The sequence below is a fragment of the Phasianus colchicus genome, chromosome 7 (genome assembly GCF_987193195.1).
Source record: "Phasianus colchicus chromosome 7, bPhaCol1.hap1.1, whole genome shotgun sequence".
Classification (NCBI taxonomy): domain Eukaryota; kingdom Metazoa; phylum Chordata; class Aves; order Galliformes; family Phasianidae; genus Phasianus; species Phasianus colchicus.
The window spans coordinates 24,091,691-24,109,046 of record NC_143442.1 but is presented as its reverse complement, the minus strand read 5'-3'; the positions used below and the strand labels follow the sequence as shown (position 1 = coordinate 24,109,046).

General features: G+C 40.8%; 1 long non-coding RNA gene across 1 annotated transcript in view; it reads left to right on the top strand.

Annotated features, from left to right (window-relative positions):
- The first annotated feature begins 213 nt into the window (after positions 1 to 213).
- The window catches only part of LOC149917279 (uncharacterized), a 144,980-nt gene continuing 127,837 nt past the window's right edge, over positions 214 to 17,356 (top strand). The window contains exon 1 of the long non-coding RNA XR_016468327.1: positions 214 to 717. This is a non-coding gene — a long non-coding RNA (uncharacterized LOC149917279). The remainder of the gene's footprint in view (positions 718 to 17,356) is intronic.

The following is a 17,356-nucleotide window of genomic DNA, read 5'->3' as shown; positions in this document are numbered from 1 at the left end:
TTGCTGGTCAGTGCCATCATTGTCACGTAGAGAGCAGTGATGGGGTTGTACTGAGCATTCCCTTGAGCTTACACCAGCCTGCAGCCGCGCACCTCAGGACCCTCCAGGCACACAGCCCTGTGCCCCCTCAGCCAATAACCGGGGGGGTTGTTGGGAGGTGATTGGCGCCAAAACCGGCGGCTGCACCTCAGAGGGCCAATGGGGAGATGGACACCAGCATTTTCTGAGGAGGCGGCCATCAACGCCTACTGAGGAGATGGGTGCCAGGGCCCTGCTCAGGGCCCTGCTCAGAGGGGAGCTACCTTGCTTAGGAAATGGATGTTAATGCCCTTTCAAAGAAATGGCTGCCAGTGCCCTCTGAAAGAGATAGGTGCCAGGGCCTTCTGAGGAGATTGGCACTGCCTTGCTGAGGAAATGGCCGCTAACACCCATCTGAGGAGATGGCCACCAAACACTGCTGAGGAAATGGCCAGTAACGCCCATTTGAGGAGATGGCCACCAAACACTGCTGAGGAAATGGCTGCTAATGCCACTCTGAGAAGATGATCACCAAACACTGGCTGAGGAAATGGCCGCTAGTGCCTTCGGAGGAGATGGCCACTGGAGACAGCTGAGGAAATGGCTGCTAAGGCCCCTCTGAGGAGATGATCACCAAACACTGCTGAGGAAATGACCACCAGTGCTGAGCATCTGGGCAGTACGACTGGAAGTGTCCAGGTAATTTCAGGATAGTGCATGGCAGCCTCACAGGGTTACTGGGTGGTCCAAGGAGTCCTCTTGGTTGTCTTTCATGAGTAATGATGATTTTTCTTCATTATATTGACAAACCAGGAAGCAATATTCTGTTTGTTGCTTTGCTGAGGGTTTAAATTCTCTATTTGAATAAGGTTATAAAACCAGCACAAAGCAACAAAGAGCAAGAAAAGCACTGGATACATCACAGCCTACAAGATAAGAAGGTGTCATTAATCAGTAAAGGAAAAGCCGTGTTGTACAGAAATACCTTCCAAGCCAAGGCAGCTTCTTTCAGATTCTGATTTACAGGAAATGGTTGAACTATTTAAAATAATTATCTTATTTAATGAATCGAGCTTCATGCTCACTTTTCAAAGTTGTCACTGAATATGCCCAGAGTTTTACAAACATACTTGCAATTATTTCAGAAGTGGCTTATAAGAGTTGTCACCCAGTGCATTTCTCGCTAATTTTTCACTGCTCTACTTTGAAATCAGGCTCTTGTACCTGTGTGTTTTATTGCCCAATTTTTGTGGTATGCTTCCTGCTCCTTTTTTCAACTGGTTGCTTGAACACAAAATTCACGGAGAGCCATGTGAATTCGGTATATCTACATACACATAGAGAAATTAGCCATATCTGAACATTTTGAACATTTCACTCTTTCTAGCTATAAGCCAGCAAATGTGAGCCTTTGCAGAATAATGGAGGAGGATCTGTTTGGAAATGGAACTACTGATAAAAATAAGCCATTTTGTTCAAACAAGTATTCTTCCCTTTTCTCTTCCAGCTTTCATTCAAGAAATACTTACAGGGTAGTAGTTACAGGACTGATACTGCCCATGTTCAAACAAAATAATAACATTTACTGTGTTAAATAGATGTAACTCTGCCATTCAACTATGTGATCCAAAAGTTTTAGAACAGTGTAATAGCAAAGGCTGCATAAAAAGCTTGTGGATAGTCTTTGTGCCAGGACCACAGTTCAGTGGGAATGAAGGAGCATGCTATAGATCCCATTGCTTCTCCTCCACAGGAACAGGCTAATGGTGTCAATCTGTGCATGACAAGCCATGCTGTAAGTTTATAGGGGCTGCTTTTCTCATTGCATTATGAAAAACTCTCAGAGTCTAGAGTCCTCCATCAACTCTTTGTGTGTTTATATATATAAATAAGAAACAGATAATTCCTTTCTATTAACTGTAGCTCCCAGAATGCAGATATATTTTTCATACCTACTTCCTTTCCCAAACACTTTTTCTTTCAGAAATCAAAAGCACATGAATTCAAAAGTATCTCAGAGAAGCAGCCAAAAATCAGGTCATAGGCTCGCTCAGATGGTGGAGTCTCTATTACCATTGTTGTTTGAATTGAGGAGATAAAAATCTCACTGAGTGGCTTTGCATTTTCGAACTTCAAACAATGCTGTTAAAATGTAGCACAATTCTTAGGATTCCTGAGCAAAGTAAGGTTGTGTCTCCTTCCTCTGCTTTAACTCTTCTCTTCAAAGTACTGGAGCCTTTGGGGTGTGGTATCTTATTTTTCTGGTTGCTTTATAATAAGGATAAAGGGGTTATGTTGTTGGAGTTAAATATCACTTAAGAACTTCAAAGCTGCTCCTATGAGAGGAGGGTCTCTGACATTACATCTGGGTGGAGGACACACATGGAAAGGGTTACCATGAGAAACAGCCTTTCCCAGCTGCTGCCTGTCTTAAATTACTGTAGCGGGAGCAGCCACAGTCACTTACTTCTGCCAAACATTGTTTTTTGGCATATTTCAGCCTGCTCAGTTCCTTGCAGAATTCCCACAAGGGTGGAAGGGATTTCCAGCTTGTTGAAGCCTCTCAAACAATCTGAGATGGCTCTGGCTGTTCCTGTAGTTTAAGACAAGACTGGAAAATGGACAAAAGTCAACAGCCATATTTAGTATGATAAGCAGTTTGCCTGAGCTTGTGTAAACAGTTGTCTCTGCATTTTGAGTAAATCTCTTCCATTTTTGACATGAGAGATCCCTGTCTTTTCCATCAAATGTCTGTGTTGCTTAAGTCAAAGTATGGTCACAGTGCTTTTTGTCTTGTAACATGGTGGTGTTATTGCTATTCTGCCAGCTAGTCATTTCAGATTTTTCTGAACTTCAGCCTTGCTTTTTCACAAACACACTAGACTGGTAGGACAAAAAGAAAAGCCTGAGCCCAGCCCCTCCTCAGTCTAATAGCTTAGCAATGAAAATGTGTTTTAATTATATTCATCTCCTGCACAAAGGGCTTAGTCACTCAAAGTTAATAAGGCGTAATGGCTTCCCGCCCCACAGAGCGCTCAACCTGCCATGTAGCTCCGCTCTAAGGCAGCCATGTGATGGACGGAGCAGAGAAAGGCAGCAGCAAGAGCTGCTCTGAGGATAATTGTTAGCAGATCCGAGCGCCTTAGATTTCAATTGCTTGTTTGAAAACAACCAAGGCCCCTTTAACAGCAGTCAGGCAAATTTCTCAGAAGAGTGGACTCCTGCTCCAAACAATTACTAGCACCGTGTCTTCATTATGTTAGTTGTAGTGACAGTTACAGCTGCCTTTGATCTGTCGGTGCACGGCCTGGCCTGTCGGTGTTCTGCAGAGGCTGGCACTAGCATGCAGCTGGATGATGAGGCAGGTAAACGCCTGCTCCATGATTCCCGCAGACTTGCTAGACTAGTCTGGATGGAAACCTGAACAGAAGGAGGCAGGTTCCCTCCGGTTGTTCATGCCCCTGCTGTGGAGGGATGATAGCTCTCCCTGCTCACTGCAAGCCTGGCACAGCTCAGAAGAGGCCAGGTTGAGGAAGAGGCACAGCCAGCAGTTGCCTATAGCAACTATAATTCTACAGTTTTGCTAGTTTTCAGTCCCCTGCGAAGAAATGGCTCTCACTGCTGTTGTCTCCTGCTTCTGCAGAGAGAAATCTGGGGGATGGGGATGTCTTTTATTATCAGATGGAGACAAATGACTTGATGGGATGGGCTCTTCTAGCACCAGTACTTGCTGGCCCAGCTCCTGGGTAGACAGAAGCAATGGGAAAAACAGAGCTCCCCAGGTTCTCCATTTCTGGCTTTATTATCCTCCTAAGTGCATCCTGAGTCTGTTCACCTGTTGGTAGGGAAGGAGGGTTCAGTTTTATCTTGTGTTATAGGGAAGCCTTGAATTGGCTTTCAGTTTAGTCATTTGATGAGCTGGGTATATTTCTACTCCAGGCACTTGACTTAAATTGAAATATCTGACTAGTCTCTCACTTTTAAGCCTGAAAGGAAATTTGAGGAAGTTACTCCTGGGGAGTACAAGTCAGGGATTGCCATGGGAAGTTCTTTTTACTGAATTTTGGGAAGCCAAAATAGATACTCAAGGTAGGCCCATTAGAAATCTATGAATCATGATGGAGATGCTGGAAATGGATTAAAGTTAAATCCTGGGTAAATCTATTTTTTATTTTTGCTAAGTAAACTCTGTCTTGATTATAGTAAATGCCTTGTTAGGAGATCAAAAGAATTATTTAAGGGATCCTGCTTACTCACAAAATTCATTATGGTAATGCTCCATCATACTTTGCCAAGCTGCTCTCTCTTTGATCTGCCGCTGCGGCCTTTTGCCTGTTTCTGCAGTTAATCTACATTTTGTTGGTGTCAGGTTTTTTCAGGTTTCACAACCCTGTTTTGTACCGTGGCAGTCTTATGGCATTATAGAGTCCACTTTTGAAGTTGATTTCAGCTCGATTTTAAAAACTCACCATTAGAAAAAAATATTTTCTTGATTAATTATTGATAAACACTTTTAGATTTCTCAATCCAATGGTGCTACCTAGTAATTATTGTTTTCTGTAACACAGCATGCTATTTGCATACTTGAGCTGTGATTATTTGTATATTTTAATGACTTTTACTTATTTTGATAGGGAGTGTTGTGGTAATTTGTTCTTGTCAAACAGTCTGGGTTGTGTTATAATACACATTCTATATAAGTCAAAATTGACAAAAGCCTTTTCCTTTAATATCTTTAAATTATAGCCTTTCATTGTCAGATCAGTTTTGTTCTAATTTATTTTTGGTGGATGTTAGTACTTATGAATGGCAGCGAGATTGACAGTGCTAGGCGCTCCTGCTTACTATGAGAAGAGGACCCTGACAGAACAGACATTACTCAATAGGCAGTTTGAAATATGATGCAATGACAAAAATCAATAAGATACTGTTATTTCTGACTATGAACTATACCCAAAGGAAAGCTTAGGTCACAAAGGTGTGAGAAGAGCTTTAAAGAAAGAAACGACTGTGTAAACCTATGAGATTAAATTTTAGTGACTGCATGTGACAGTCTATGTGGATAGAAGTCTCCCATGGTGTGATTAGGGATGTACTAACAGGTTTGTGTGAACAGATTTTTACTCAATAAATAGATACTGCATCCATATATCTCAGAGAGACTGCCGAGAAATAAGTCAATGAAGCAGTACTATCAGGGTAATTGCAACCACACACAAACAGTTTGGGTATGAAAAAAGGGCAGGATTTTAGAGCTGCTACAGTTATTCTTGGTAGGCCATCCAAGAAGAGGAGTGATCCAAATCAACATGAATGTGTTCTAATAGGACTTTATTTAAGAAGGAGGATATAAGCCATGAAATAAAAATCCCACAATAGCTTAGAGTTCAATATTTTTAGGGATACCAGCAAGTAATACAATAGTGTTTCTTCTTAAATAGAGGATGTCAAGAAATAGATAAGACCCTTCAGGAAAAGACCCTCTGAGTACAGAAATTTCTGACTGAAGAATTAAACTGACATGGAGGAACAAAACATATGATAGCAGATAAAGGTGTGTTGGCAAACACCGAGCAGAACAAGTATGATTTTGCTCTCCCCTTTCACTGCAGTTTCTCTTCAGAATGGGTGACCAGAAATGAGCAGGGAATTCTACGATGAATTAATTTATAGAGTGGCACTCAGTTTTTTCTTTTCTGTTTCTCTTCCATCACTAGTGTTCCTTTTTCTCAATCTCCCTCTCTTCTCTCTCTCTCTTTTTTTTTTTTTTTTTTAAACAACCAGATGTTTTCCACTGAGATTCTTAGAGATACCTAGGCCTTTTTTTTTCCCCAGAGTAGTTACAGCTAATTTAGAGCCCAGCTGTCCTCCCAAATCTGCCAAGGCCCTAATGTAACAGAACCAAAATGTGTGTGAGGTTCAAATTCTTTTTTCCAATTTGCAGCTAATTTAAAAACAGCATCACTCTTGGCTGATTAGAGTACAGGACTAGACTGGTTTAACTTTCCCATGTGAGACCCTGTAAGGGGGGTTTCTCCAAACTAAACACATTCTGAAGATCTGCATGTTCTTTGACACCAGAAGGAGAGGTAGACATTCTGGAAAAATTACAACTAGAGTAACGTGAGAGTTGAGGAGGCTTTCTAGTAACTCTGCATCCTGCCCAATGTGCTAATAGTTTGGAATTACTTCAGTGCTCTGGTAGACCAGACTTATTTATAGTTAGACTGCATTTTGTGGCTTTTGGAGACATACATATTCTTACAAGTCTATATACAGTTTCAGCTGGAAAAGGGCTTGAAGCAGTGTTTGGATCTTTGTAATAAGCCACATGAATGTTATAAAGCATCTCACTTCTTTTAGTTCATTTCTTCTTGTAAGAACTTTCAGTTAAGTTTTGTGCCTGAGAGGCTCAAGTCAGGGTTACACAACAGACTTTCACCACAGTTATGTTGATTGGAGATATCATTAGTCTGTAATATTTTTCAGCCAAAAGTAAGCAAATCGCTGTGGCTTGTTCGCAGATATGATCTATAATAGCATCATTTCTGATTACCAGACATTGGATTACCTGTATGTTATAAAGATGTAACTTTGTAAGAAGGAATAGGCTAGGCTCATTCAAGCCTGATGATAGAATGGATTTTTATAAGGATCTGTAATGGTAAGGGGAAGAAAAACTAGCTTGTTTTTAAGTTTAGCCTGCTCTTTTGCATACCAGAATATCCAGAATGACTTATTTGAGAAACAACTGCAGATACTTACATCTGGTATTCACATTGTCGAGACTTCTGTTGTACATACACTGAGTGTTACATACACTATATTGTTTCATTAGACAAACTGTGAAATCTCTTTTCTCATTTTCAGCAGGCCTGTGTGCAGGTGGTGAACAAGAATGCTGGGGTAAGAAAAACAACGTGCAAATCTTTTCACAGCATTAAAAGTGATCTGGGAGAGTTGTGGAGAGGGAGGCATGAAAACCATAGGGATAATGCAGTGAAAGTGCTACTGTGGAGAGCGCTATCTGCCTGAGACAACATTAGTGGTAAATATGTATTTTAGGCCTGATCTCCAAAAGTCACAAATGTATTCTGTGCCTGCTCTTTGTCTTTGGTTGGTTCTAGGTAGGCTGAGTTGCTTAGACACCACATTCTCTGATTTAGCAAAACTTAGCTCTCTAGAGCTTGACTTTCCCACCTGTATAGTAAGTACATCTTCTGCCTTTTTGCTGGTGCCATGGCTACCTCTTCTTGCAAGATCCTTTCCCACAGAATCTGCTAGCAAAGCTGTTCCTGTGTGTGCTGTCTGGTTAGTGAAGGCCTATCATTTTAGCTGTGTTAACTCACCTGGCTAATTTTGACTCAGACTGTTGAGGGCATTCTTGTGAACAAATTAGTTGACGCGATAGGACCTCCCCTGCTCTGTGATAAGGGACTGACGTGTCACAGCCCAATACCCCGCAAATGCCTACTGCAACACAACCTAAGCTGGGGAAGGCAGTAGTGCTTAAGGGATTATGGTGAGGACATGCAATTGGGGAAGTTAAATCCCGGCTGCCTTTACTACTATCCCAAAAGGAGTTTTTTGACTGAGATTTATCCCTCCCAGACACCCCAAAATTTCTGGGGTATGGCAGGAAGGGGTTAAATGAGGTGGTGTTTTTGCACACAGACCTTGTATCTGCATGGTAGAGTCTCAGGGCTTTTTCACTCTGTTTCACATCTGTGGCAGGTGCTCTAAACCTGAGTTTTTCTAAGCAAGGAGGTGTGCACCTCTCCATTTTGCTCCCTGGCAAACTTCTGACAACAGTATGCAGCAGGCAATTATATAGCTACAGCTCTTCATCATTTTATTGGAAGGGTAGTGGATAGAAAACCAGTAGTTTTAGCGTGCATGCAAGTGTCTCCAGAATTAGTACTGACCCCCCTCATTGTTACCAGTAAAATTAAATTGATGAAACAGTCATAAATGACAGATTTCCAACTGCCTCCCTTCTTTGGGTGGGCTGGAGGGATTGCCCTTATGGCAAAAGAAGGCTGGATACTTTCCAGGAGAGATGGAATATCCTCTTGTGACCACTGTGGGACTGCAGATTAAAATACCTTCTTCCGAAGGAAGAAACTTACAGTAAGCACAGCAAGCAGACTGAGAAGGAATAAATCATAAATTATAATGGAGGACTTCCCCTTTCCTCTCCTCAGCAAATACAGTATTTCATCATCTTTGTTCAGAAATAAATGGCATTCATGCTTCTCCCATGCATGCTAAATAGGAAATATCTGATTTGTGCTTATTAGAGTTAGACATCTCATATATTTTTGCTCTTGGAATTCAAATTTCTTACCAAGGAATACAATGTAGTAGTGAATATGCAGAGAAGAATGTATCCAGGTGGAAAAGAGGGACTGAAGAATTTGTTGTTGCTGGAAGTCACAGAATCTCTTGGGAAAAATATTGTGTCATCAGGACTTATCTGCACTTGTGAGTAATGGAGTTTTCCCATGTGATGTGTTGTTTGTTTAAACTACCAGTAAGTTTTGGAAATCAAGCACCAAGTTTCTGGTTTTTATTTTTTCTTTTTTTCTTGCAAGCTATTGCACACACTCATTTGGAGAAAGGTAGCTTCTGTGAACTTGCCAGGGGGAATGTGTTCTCTCCAAAATATCCAGAGAAAGATGTCACAATGAAAACCTGCTTGAAAAAAAAAAACAGAAATCTTGCTATCCTCTTTATTCTAGACTTCAGGGAGACTTCAAGCAGGTATACATCTGATTTGTTCTGTTTCTGATTCTTCCCTGAGTGCTGACCCCAAAGAGCTCTAATACCCATCTTTAAAGGCTCTGAATATTTTGTCTTCAGACAGTGATAAGCTCTAGTACTAAGTGCTGAAGAGTGACTCAGGCACCCTCTGCAGATGAAGCTTGTCTTGTCTGATGTTACAGCACTTGGCTGCTAAGGAGTTCTATTCTTCAATTTGAACCTTAGTGCACCACAACCTCTTGCTGGGACAGCACGATTTCCTGTTACTCTAAACCAAGCAGCAATTAGAGACTTGCATCCCAGCATATCTTTACTTTCCAGAAGAAAAGGCCAGAAATACTTCTGAGCTTTTGGGTGAGGGAAACAAGCCAAAATCAAAATAAATATTGTGCTTTTGTTTGTCCTGTTTCTGCTTAATTCCAGCTCAAGCACTGTGGACAAGGATCAGTAAACTGAACAAAGTTGTAATTAGACAGTAAGATATGCATTCGTAGCTTCTTCCCCAGCTCCCTTCTGGGGAAACAAACATTCTTTCAGGTGTAAAGTGCTCTGTTTCAACATCAGCACTTGTCAGAAAAGCTGATCTCTTGTTAAACTTGGCCTTGATCTCTCATTCAGTACTTCCTAAAAAACATAATGGAAGCTCTTAAGGACCCCTTTTTAAATAATGCTGAGTGGTGATTTAAGAAGGAAAGGCAAGATGGGGAGGAGAAAAGGCATTTTCTTCCAGTGTTAAGTGATGATTCTGTGTTCTAATGGCTTTGCAAGCCAGGCAGTCACTGTTGCATGGTCCCAGCTGGACACTAATTCCTGCCGGGAATGTGGCAGCTTTCAGAGTGCTCTGAAGCTGAATCTGTAATTGTGACTTAGAGTAGGTCAATTCCCTTTCCTTTCTGCAGTGAAAATTTGGGTTCCATTACAGACATGAACATCCCCCGGTGTACTAGCAGCATTAAAACAGCAGAGCCTGTCAGGCACCAGAAACCAGAACTACACAATATGGTAGCCAGGGTTGAGATAGAAATGTTAAACTAAAGGAACGTGCAGAAAAAAAGTTCAGAATAGCTGAAAGCCTTTTTTTCATTTGATGGATCTTATATCCATGGCCACGAGGGATTTCTTGTCCTTGGGGATATTAGGCCAAGTTTGAGAGCAACTTTGAAATATTTCTGCATTCTTTTAAAATGTGGCCTTCTGCATTTTCTTCTCACTATCATTCCTCTACTGCTTTTTGTTACTTAGACACAAAGCCCCAGTTCATTCAGGAGTTTAGACTGCACTATTACTGTTCTCTTTGCAGTATCTACGCTTAAAAGCTTGCTTAAAAATGGAAATTGAGAGCCTAGTGTAAAACTGAGATGTCTGGCAGTATTTTCCTGTTCCTTTTGGGAAATGAGAATTTGTGTTTTATCACAGTCGTGACCATACTCCGGTCTACTCAGGCTAAGAAGTTCTTTCATATTGATTTCAAAGGAGTCATGATTTAGGCTTCTTTTGTACTGAAATGGATGATGTCTGCTTCCACTTTAAACTGATGACATCTGTGAATTCAGGAGCTTATATTCAATATTAAGGATTATATTATCTGGTCAGTGCTGCATTAAAGTAACTGAGAGAGCTAAATTGTGCAGCAGAATTCTTCTCAGGCAGATTCAGCATATATTTCTCTTTCCAGTGCACAGAGCACGGTCCACTAAGCTTTTGAATATCAAACCATGAGGCACTAGTGCCTGCCATTTAAAAGCAGCTGTTCCCATAGGAGAGCTGGAGTGGTGGACAGTAGTGTTGGGATCAGATGTGCTGTCATGCTAATGGCTTGAATTTGCAGCATGGTGCTTCTGAGCAGCCTGCAGAGATGCTCTAACTCACAGTCCCTGAAGAGTATCTAGAGAAGCTGAAGGGGGGGAGCAGATTGTAAACAAGCTGCATTGGAAGTAAGTATAAAAGCCAAACAAAGTGGACCAATCCTTATAGTTAAAGACTATGCAAACTGTACACTGAATAATGCAAGACATAGCACTATCCTTAGTTTGTCACTGAGAATGTCTGTTGTACTACAGTCATCTCCCAGAAAAGACTTCTCTCATCAATTTCAATAGCAGCTTTTACAAGGCAAGCTCATCTGTCAGTGGATTTTTAACTCTGAAAAACCTTGCAAAAATAACAATTTGAAAAAGGCCACATCTCCTTTTCACTACCACTCCCAGTCTTCACTAGCCTTTAACTTTAGGATGATAATGAAATTGTATTTTACTCCAGGCAGCAAATCCTTCGGAAATGTATATCCTCCTTTGAATCATTCCATTTTTCCCAAATGTGCTAGAGACATTGTCTCATGATCCGCAGTAATTATCTTGACAGGCCAATTATTAAAAAAGAAATTAAAAAAATAATTTTAAAATATGATACAGGAGTTTGGCTGCTGTTTCTCCTTTTACTGCTGTTTCTCTGCAGTTTCTCTTGGCACCAATTGACATAGGAACTGCATTGCACCAGAGAGGGAAATTATCTCCCCCTGTCTTGACGCCAGAGGAAAGATAACCTCTAGATAAATTCCTCTTTGGATTTGTGGGCAATCTGAGCAGGAACAGTACCTACCAGGACATGGGTGATTACAGTATCAGGGCTAGCTGCAGTAATCCAAGCAGTCCAATCACTTACTGGCCTGCCTGACAGAGCTATGCATTTCAGAAAGGAACTTGGCATGGAAGAGTAAGAGAAAGTAGGGAGATATCTGTTATTGCTTTAATAAAAGGACTTGAAGGAAGATATACGTGAATTTCCACCTGTTAGATATTTGATCAGTTTAATAACATCCACACATCAAATCTTATGAGGATTTTTTAAAGTAACTCTTTGAGCTTGTAGGTTAGTAATATATAAATGCAAAGAGTAGTATCTACCTGCAAGATTCATGCTAACAAGTAAACTCTTTGGGGGAAGTAGTTCATCTGTTAGTTCATTTTTCTTTCAAAATTGACATTAATATGCATTATTGCCAGATAAATACTTCAACACATCATATAAGTAGCTATTGAAAAAGGTACCAACTGGAGTCTTTAAGCTTCTCTATCAGTTGAGGAATGCAACATAAGGAAGAAATTGGGTCCTCAAGGTGCCTTTCAAGGCTGATTGAGAAACTAACTTGACAAAGAATCTCCTGAAATCTTGTTTTCTGCTCTGCTCTGCTCCTCTCCTGAGTCCTGGGATAATATGTAATTCAAGCTTGGAAAAAATCCTATGCCATTTCCTTCAGACTTATTCCTTCCACATGTGAAATCTAGTAATTTAAACACCTCATCTCCTTTCATAACTGTGGCAGGAAAAAATAGCCAATGATCACTGATTGAATCCATATTTCTACAAAGTTCCAGTTATTTTGTTTGATGTTTAAAAAAATAATAAATGAAGGTAGTTAAAGTAATAAGTTCACTTAAAAAAAAATACAGATGGTTGTGGCAAATGAATCTGGACTAATCTGGACTTACAAAGAAATCCCTAAAAACCTACTGGCCACATTCCTGGAGTGTGATATAAAGCAATGAATTTGAAACCAGAGACAGGTTTAGTAGTAAGTGCTGGTTCAGCTTCATAGGATGGGAAGCAGCTCAGAATGAGTGATGATGTATTTTGGCTTAAAGCTTTAACAAGTGCACAGGATAAAGATTGAAATTAAGCTCCATTACCTAATTACTTGGGGGCAGAGTGGGAATTGAGAATGATCAGTATCTTGGAGCAGTATTTTTCAAACATTTAAGAGCTGAGCTTTGCCTCACTAAAGCCAATATTGCATCTTCTTCAGTGCTGCTTTGTGTGGTTAAGGTCCTAACAGTATTTCAGATCTTTGCAGTGTTATACTCCTTCACCATTCTTACATACTGAGAACTCCGATGAAGCGAACAATAAGGAAGTTGAAGGTGCCACAGTTCAAATCTGAATTGGCTCACTTTGAAATGAGAAGAGTAGATCATGCACCTCAGAGCAGATATTTCAGGCTCTCTGCAGACCCCATCAGGAAATGAATTGATTATATTTGAGTTATGATTTCGCAGTCTCTCTCTCTCTTTTTTTTTTTTATTATTATTCTTTTTCCCCCACAATCGAAAGAACTACAGAAAAAAAGAACGCTGAGGCAACAAAATCTTAAGAAGGCCTCAGCATTCTTTATACCTTCCTTGAGAAGTGGCAGTTACATGGCAAAATGACTGCAAACTCAAAAAACTTAATTTTAAACTTCTTACACTTTATATGCAGATTCCATCATCAGAAGCTCACACCCAGTTCTGAGGATGACTTTGCTTTGTGAGTGCTGTCACTAAAGTCAGAGATCTGACAAGAGGATTAGAGAGTTTTTCCCATGAAGTTAGTTCGTGCTTCCTAGCCTATCTAGGCTTTTAAAGCAGTATGTTTGTTGACCAGTGCCTTTTTGAAAGAAGAGGGAACTCTGGCTTATTCTGTTCTGAAACAATGAAAATGTCATAATTGCAGCCACATTGTGAAGGACAAATGGGTAAAACCAAGGAGTTGAATTCTAGTCCTCTTCCTCTGCATGGCATGTTTCCTGCAGCAATCCCCAATGGAGCCATCAGACAAAGAACAAGATGCTTTTTCCTGAATCAGCAAACCCATTTTACTTTTGCAAACTCCCAGGCTTAAACAATCAGTTTTTCAGCTGTTAGCGCAGCTGAAGAGATGGAAGGCACATATTCCACCTGCTGCTGGCTTTTCTCTTTCTTTTCCACACTTGTAGATGGATTTTCTCTTACTTGTTCTACCAGGGAGTACAACAGTAGTAGTTTTAAGTACAGTTCAATTCAATAAATCACTTCTAAATTATTTCTGCCTAAACCCAAACCAACTTCCAAAAGCCATCTCCCTAGACACGTTTTCAGCGTGCAAAAGATCAGTGTGGAATTAGCCTGGATTGTATGGTAAAGCTCATTGCATGCCAGGAATGAGGGACTGGGTGCTCAAATATAGTGAAAGGAGCAGCTACACAGGACAGCCACCCACTGCTCAGTTCTGTTGCAGCACTCTCCAACAGGAACAGAGGAGAGAAATGCTGTGTTGTTACACAGCATTTTCTGAAGTCCCCAAGCAGCCCATAGAGGTGGTGTCCTTAATATTGATGCCCTGAATGATTCTAAGGAGAAGCTGAGTTGTTTCCTGATCAGTGCAAAATTAAGCAAATTTAGCACAAGTTTTGCAGAGGTATCAGAGTACCTTTCAGCTGTGGAATTGCAATGGGTGACACAACAAGTGGTTTTATAATCCTGGGAGCATTCAGCATTCATGGGTATCCTCAGATCTTCTCTAAAACGAGTAAGGTCCTTTGATAATCACTAACAAAACTATGTTGTGTATTTTGTGTTCTACTTGGCTACACCTCTACCTGACTCTCAGGCAGAATGCCCAGGTCCCTCAGCAGATCCTATTCTTAGCTCTTCTCTGCTTAAGCATCACCTCTAAAAAATGGAATATTTCTGTTTCTACCAGGCCTGCAGGGAGGGTAAGTTTCTTCTGCCTGCATGAGATGATGAGCCTGCTAGGAAGTTTGTGGAGTCATGAGTCAAGGCTCTTTCAGAGGTTGTCTGGATAAGCGTTTCCTCATTCTCCATCCACATAGAGAAGTGAACCTAATAGTACTGCTTTTCAGCAACAGAAGAGAAGACAAAATTTATTCCACTAAACTAAGCTGAGGGAATTAAATTAATGAGAGGGAATGTGAGTGCAGCTGGTTCATTATTCACCCTTTCAAAAACTTACTATCTGCTGTAGCCTCCCCTGGAAATTACTATACTTTCAAATGGGTGAAAACTCTCGCTGTAAAATCAGAGATCTCAGCTGCACTCAGACAATCTTTCTAATGAGATGTTTAACCAATACAAAGTTCAGCCTACCTGATGTAATGTCAGATGTAAAGTCTATTTAACTTTGCATACGTTATGACAGTCTAGGTTGAGAAGGTATCAACTCTTAATTCAGTGTAATGAAGCTTCAACTATACTATAGATGCAGCAGCTGTATGTGCCTTCTCTTTTACCAGACAAAAGAAGAAAACACACTGTAATAATAAAGAAATAAAAACATCCCTTTTATGAAAGCCTGACCACTCTGACCTTTATGCAATGCATTATTGACAATTCCGTTAGCATTTATTTAAACTTAATTTCCCAGAGCAGGACATGACAGAAAGCAAGAAACATTCATTTCAATTGTAAAACCTTTCACTTTAATGCATCTCTGAATTAATTGGGCACAGTCTTCATATCAAGTGAAATAAATGGTCTGATAATTGATTAGGACCTCAGGGAACAGCGAGATCGGATTGGCTAAAAAAAGTGAAGTGACCTATAAAAGGTCAGGATTATTTCAAATCGCTTTTTTAATAAAGCATGTTGATGAAGAAATTATCTGCAAGGCTTAGATGAAATCTCTGCATTTGATGTATAACTTCTGTCAAAGGAAAAATTGTATGTGATGTAACTTAATTCTTGGAAAATTTGAGATCCCCTTTAAAAGGGATGAGTCCTGCTCTGAGCCCCTGATCTAGGCATTGCTATGCTCTGCAGCTCAGAATGGCTTTTTTTCGTCTTTCTTTTGCCAAGAGAGATCTTCCAGGTCTCTTCCTCTGGTAACAAAAGGCACCTGGAAAGGATTTGTGTTTGTTTTCTGCTTTACCGATTTTGAACATGACTATTTTCTTCTTAGCTCTCCTAATCTTTCCAGCTCAGCCTTCAGTTGCTTGTGGTGAGGCTCATGTTCCTGCATCCATTTATGTCCAGCACATCCACATTCAGAGTAAGCCCTTCTCCTTTTAGTTGGTTGGCTCAGTCAATCCTTATTCTTGCCCTCTCCCCAGCTGCACAAGCTGTTGTGTCCACCTCTCTGCACATTTGTGCTGACACAGAAGAGAATCTAACTATAGCAATTCTTGTGAAGATGGCAGTATTACAGGTTTTGAGCTCAGTGAAAACTTCTCAAGGTTCTGTCTGCTAATGAGACCTTGCCTCACTTCCCCATGCTGCAGTTTGACCACTTTCACTACGCCATCAGAAGATACTTCTTTTTCTTGTACTCGAGGCTCAAGCATCTACTGAAGGCGGACTTGGCCTTCATGCAAGCCTCTGGCTTTCTATGAACATAACCAAAAAGTACCTGCCAGGCTTCATGCTGTGCTGGTTAGATCAATAAGAGCACACCACTCCAAGCCATCTCTTCCTCAGGCAGGATCCCAAGTGATCAGTACAGCAATAACAAAAAGCTGAGTCTTACATAACAGGCAATCTATCTCTCATCCATGGGGTTGGGCTGCTCAAAACCCTTTCAGGAAAGCCTTCCACATATCCACAGCAAATGTTTATTTGGATCTTGTTTGTCATGTAATGATGTGCACTCCAAGCTTGTTGCAATTCTTTATCAGCACCCAGGAAGTCAAATTTCTCAAAGGGAGGTACAACTATGCTTCCAGTGCATGAGCAGACATTCAGCCTGGTCTAGTCTGGCTCCTGGTAACATCTAGTTTTTATATGAGACTTAAATACGTTGTTAATGTTGTCATTCTAATCCCAGTGCAAGATAACCTCATCACAGAGCTGGCCTCTTTGAACAGTTTCTCACTGTTGAGAAATAGTTAGGTACTTTTATTTCTCTCCACTGTCGGGCAGCGAGAGATTTAAAAAACACACAACACTGTGTGTGTAAGCATCATAAGGATTGATTGATTGCATTTAATTACAGATCCAACTTGGAATCCCAAATTCAAACCTGATTGTATTGGAAATTGTAGCCCATCCTAAATATAAGGTGAATGCCTTATGGTGGTGAAGATCTGCATTCACAGAACCAAGTGCTGCACCCCTTAAAGATGTTAGCTCCTCTGAGCCCCATAGGACAATGGAAGATATGTCCATGTCCATTTGTGACAGCTCCTGGGTGCCAAACCTTCTACCATTTGTTTATCAAGCCAACAGAGCAGTGTGTGAACTGGAATGAGACATGGGCATACGGCGTGGAGATGAGAGTGCTGTGACACCACTACAGTGTGCAAAAACCAGAAACAAGATGTGTCGGAGTTCATCTGGCACAGTCCTCATGTTCTGGCTGTACTTTGCCTGGTTTTGTTCAGCATGAATCACTTTTTCCCCAACACCCTCACCCCCTCTACTCCCAATCTTCAGAATTGTCTGCTATCATACGCTTTGGGTGGTGGTTTCTCTTGTTTCAGTGATCTCCAAACAAAGGGACATTGGTGTTTCTCTCCCTCAACTGAGTAGAATGTGGCTCCTTTCCCAAGCAATAGTAGGGCCTGGGGGAACTCTGCACAGTACGTTCTCGTTTTGAAACTTCTACTCAGGAAAATCAAAGCTCTTTTTGCTTTCAAAGCTTTCAAAAATTCATGCTTGGATGAGTGTTTTCTAAGGAAAACTGGGTTATGAAAGTAAAAATTACCTTTGTATATCTAGAAATGGAAAGATGCCCTAGCTGATGAAGTGTAGGGCATATGTTGAGGTACCCTATGTAGTTCTGGGGGGATGCCCATCACTGCAGCAGCATGCTGCCCTTCAGAGGTAGA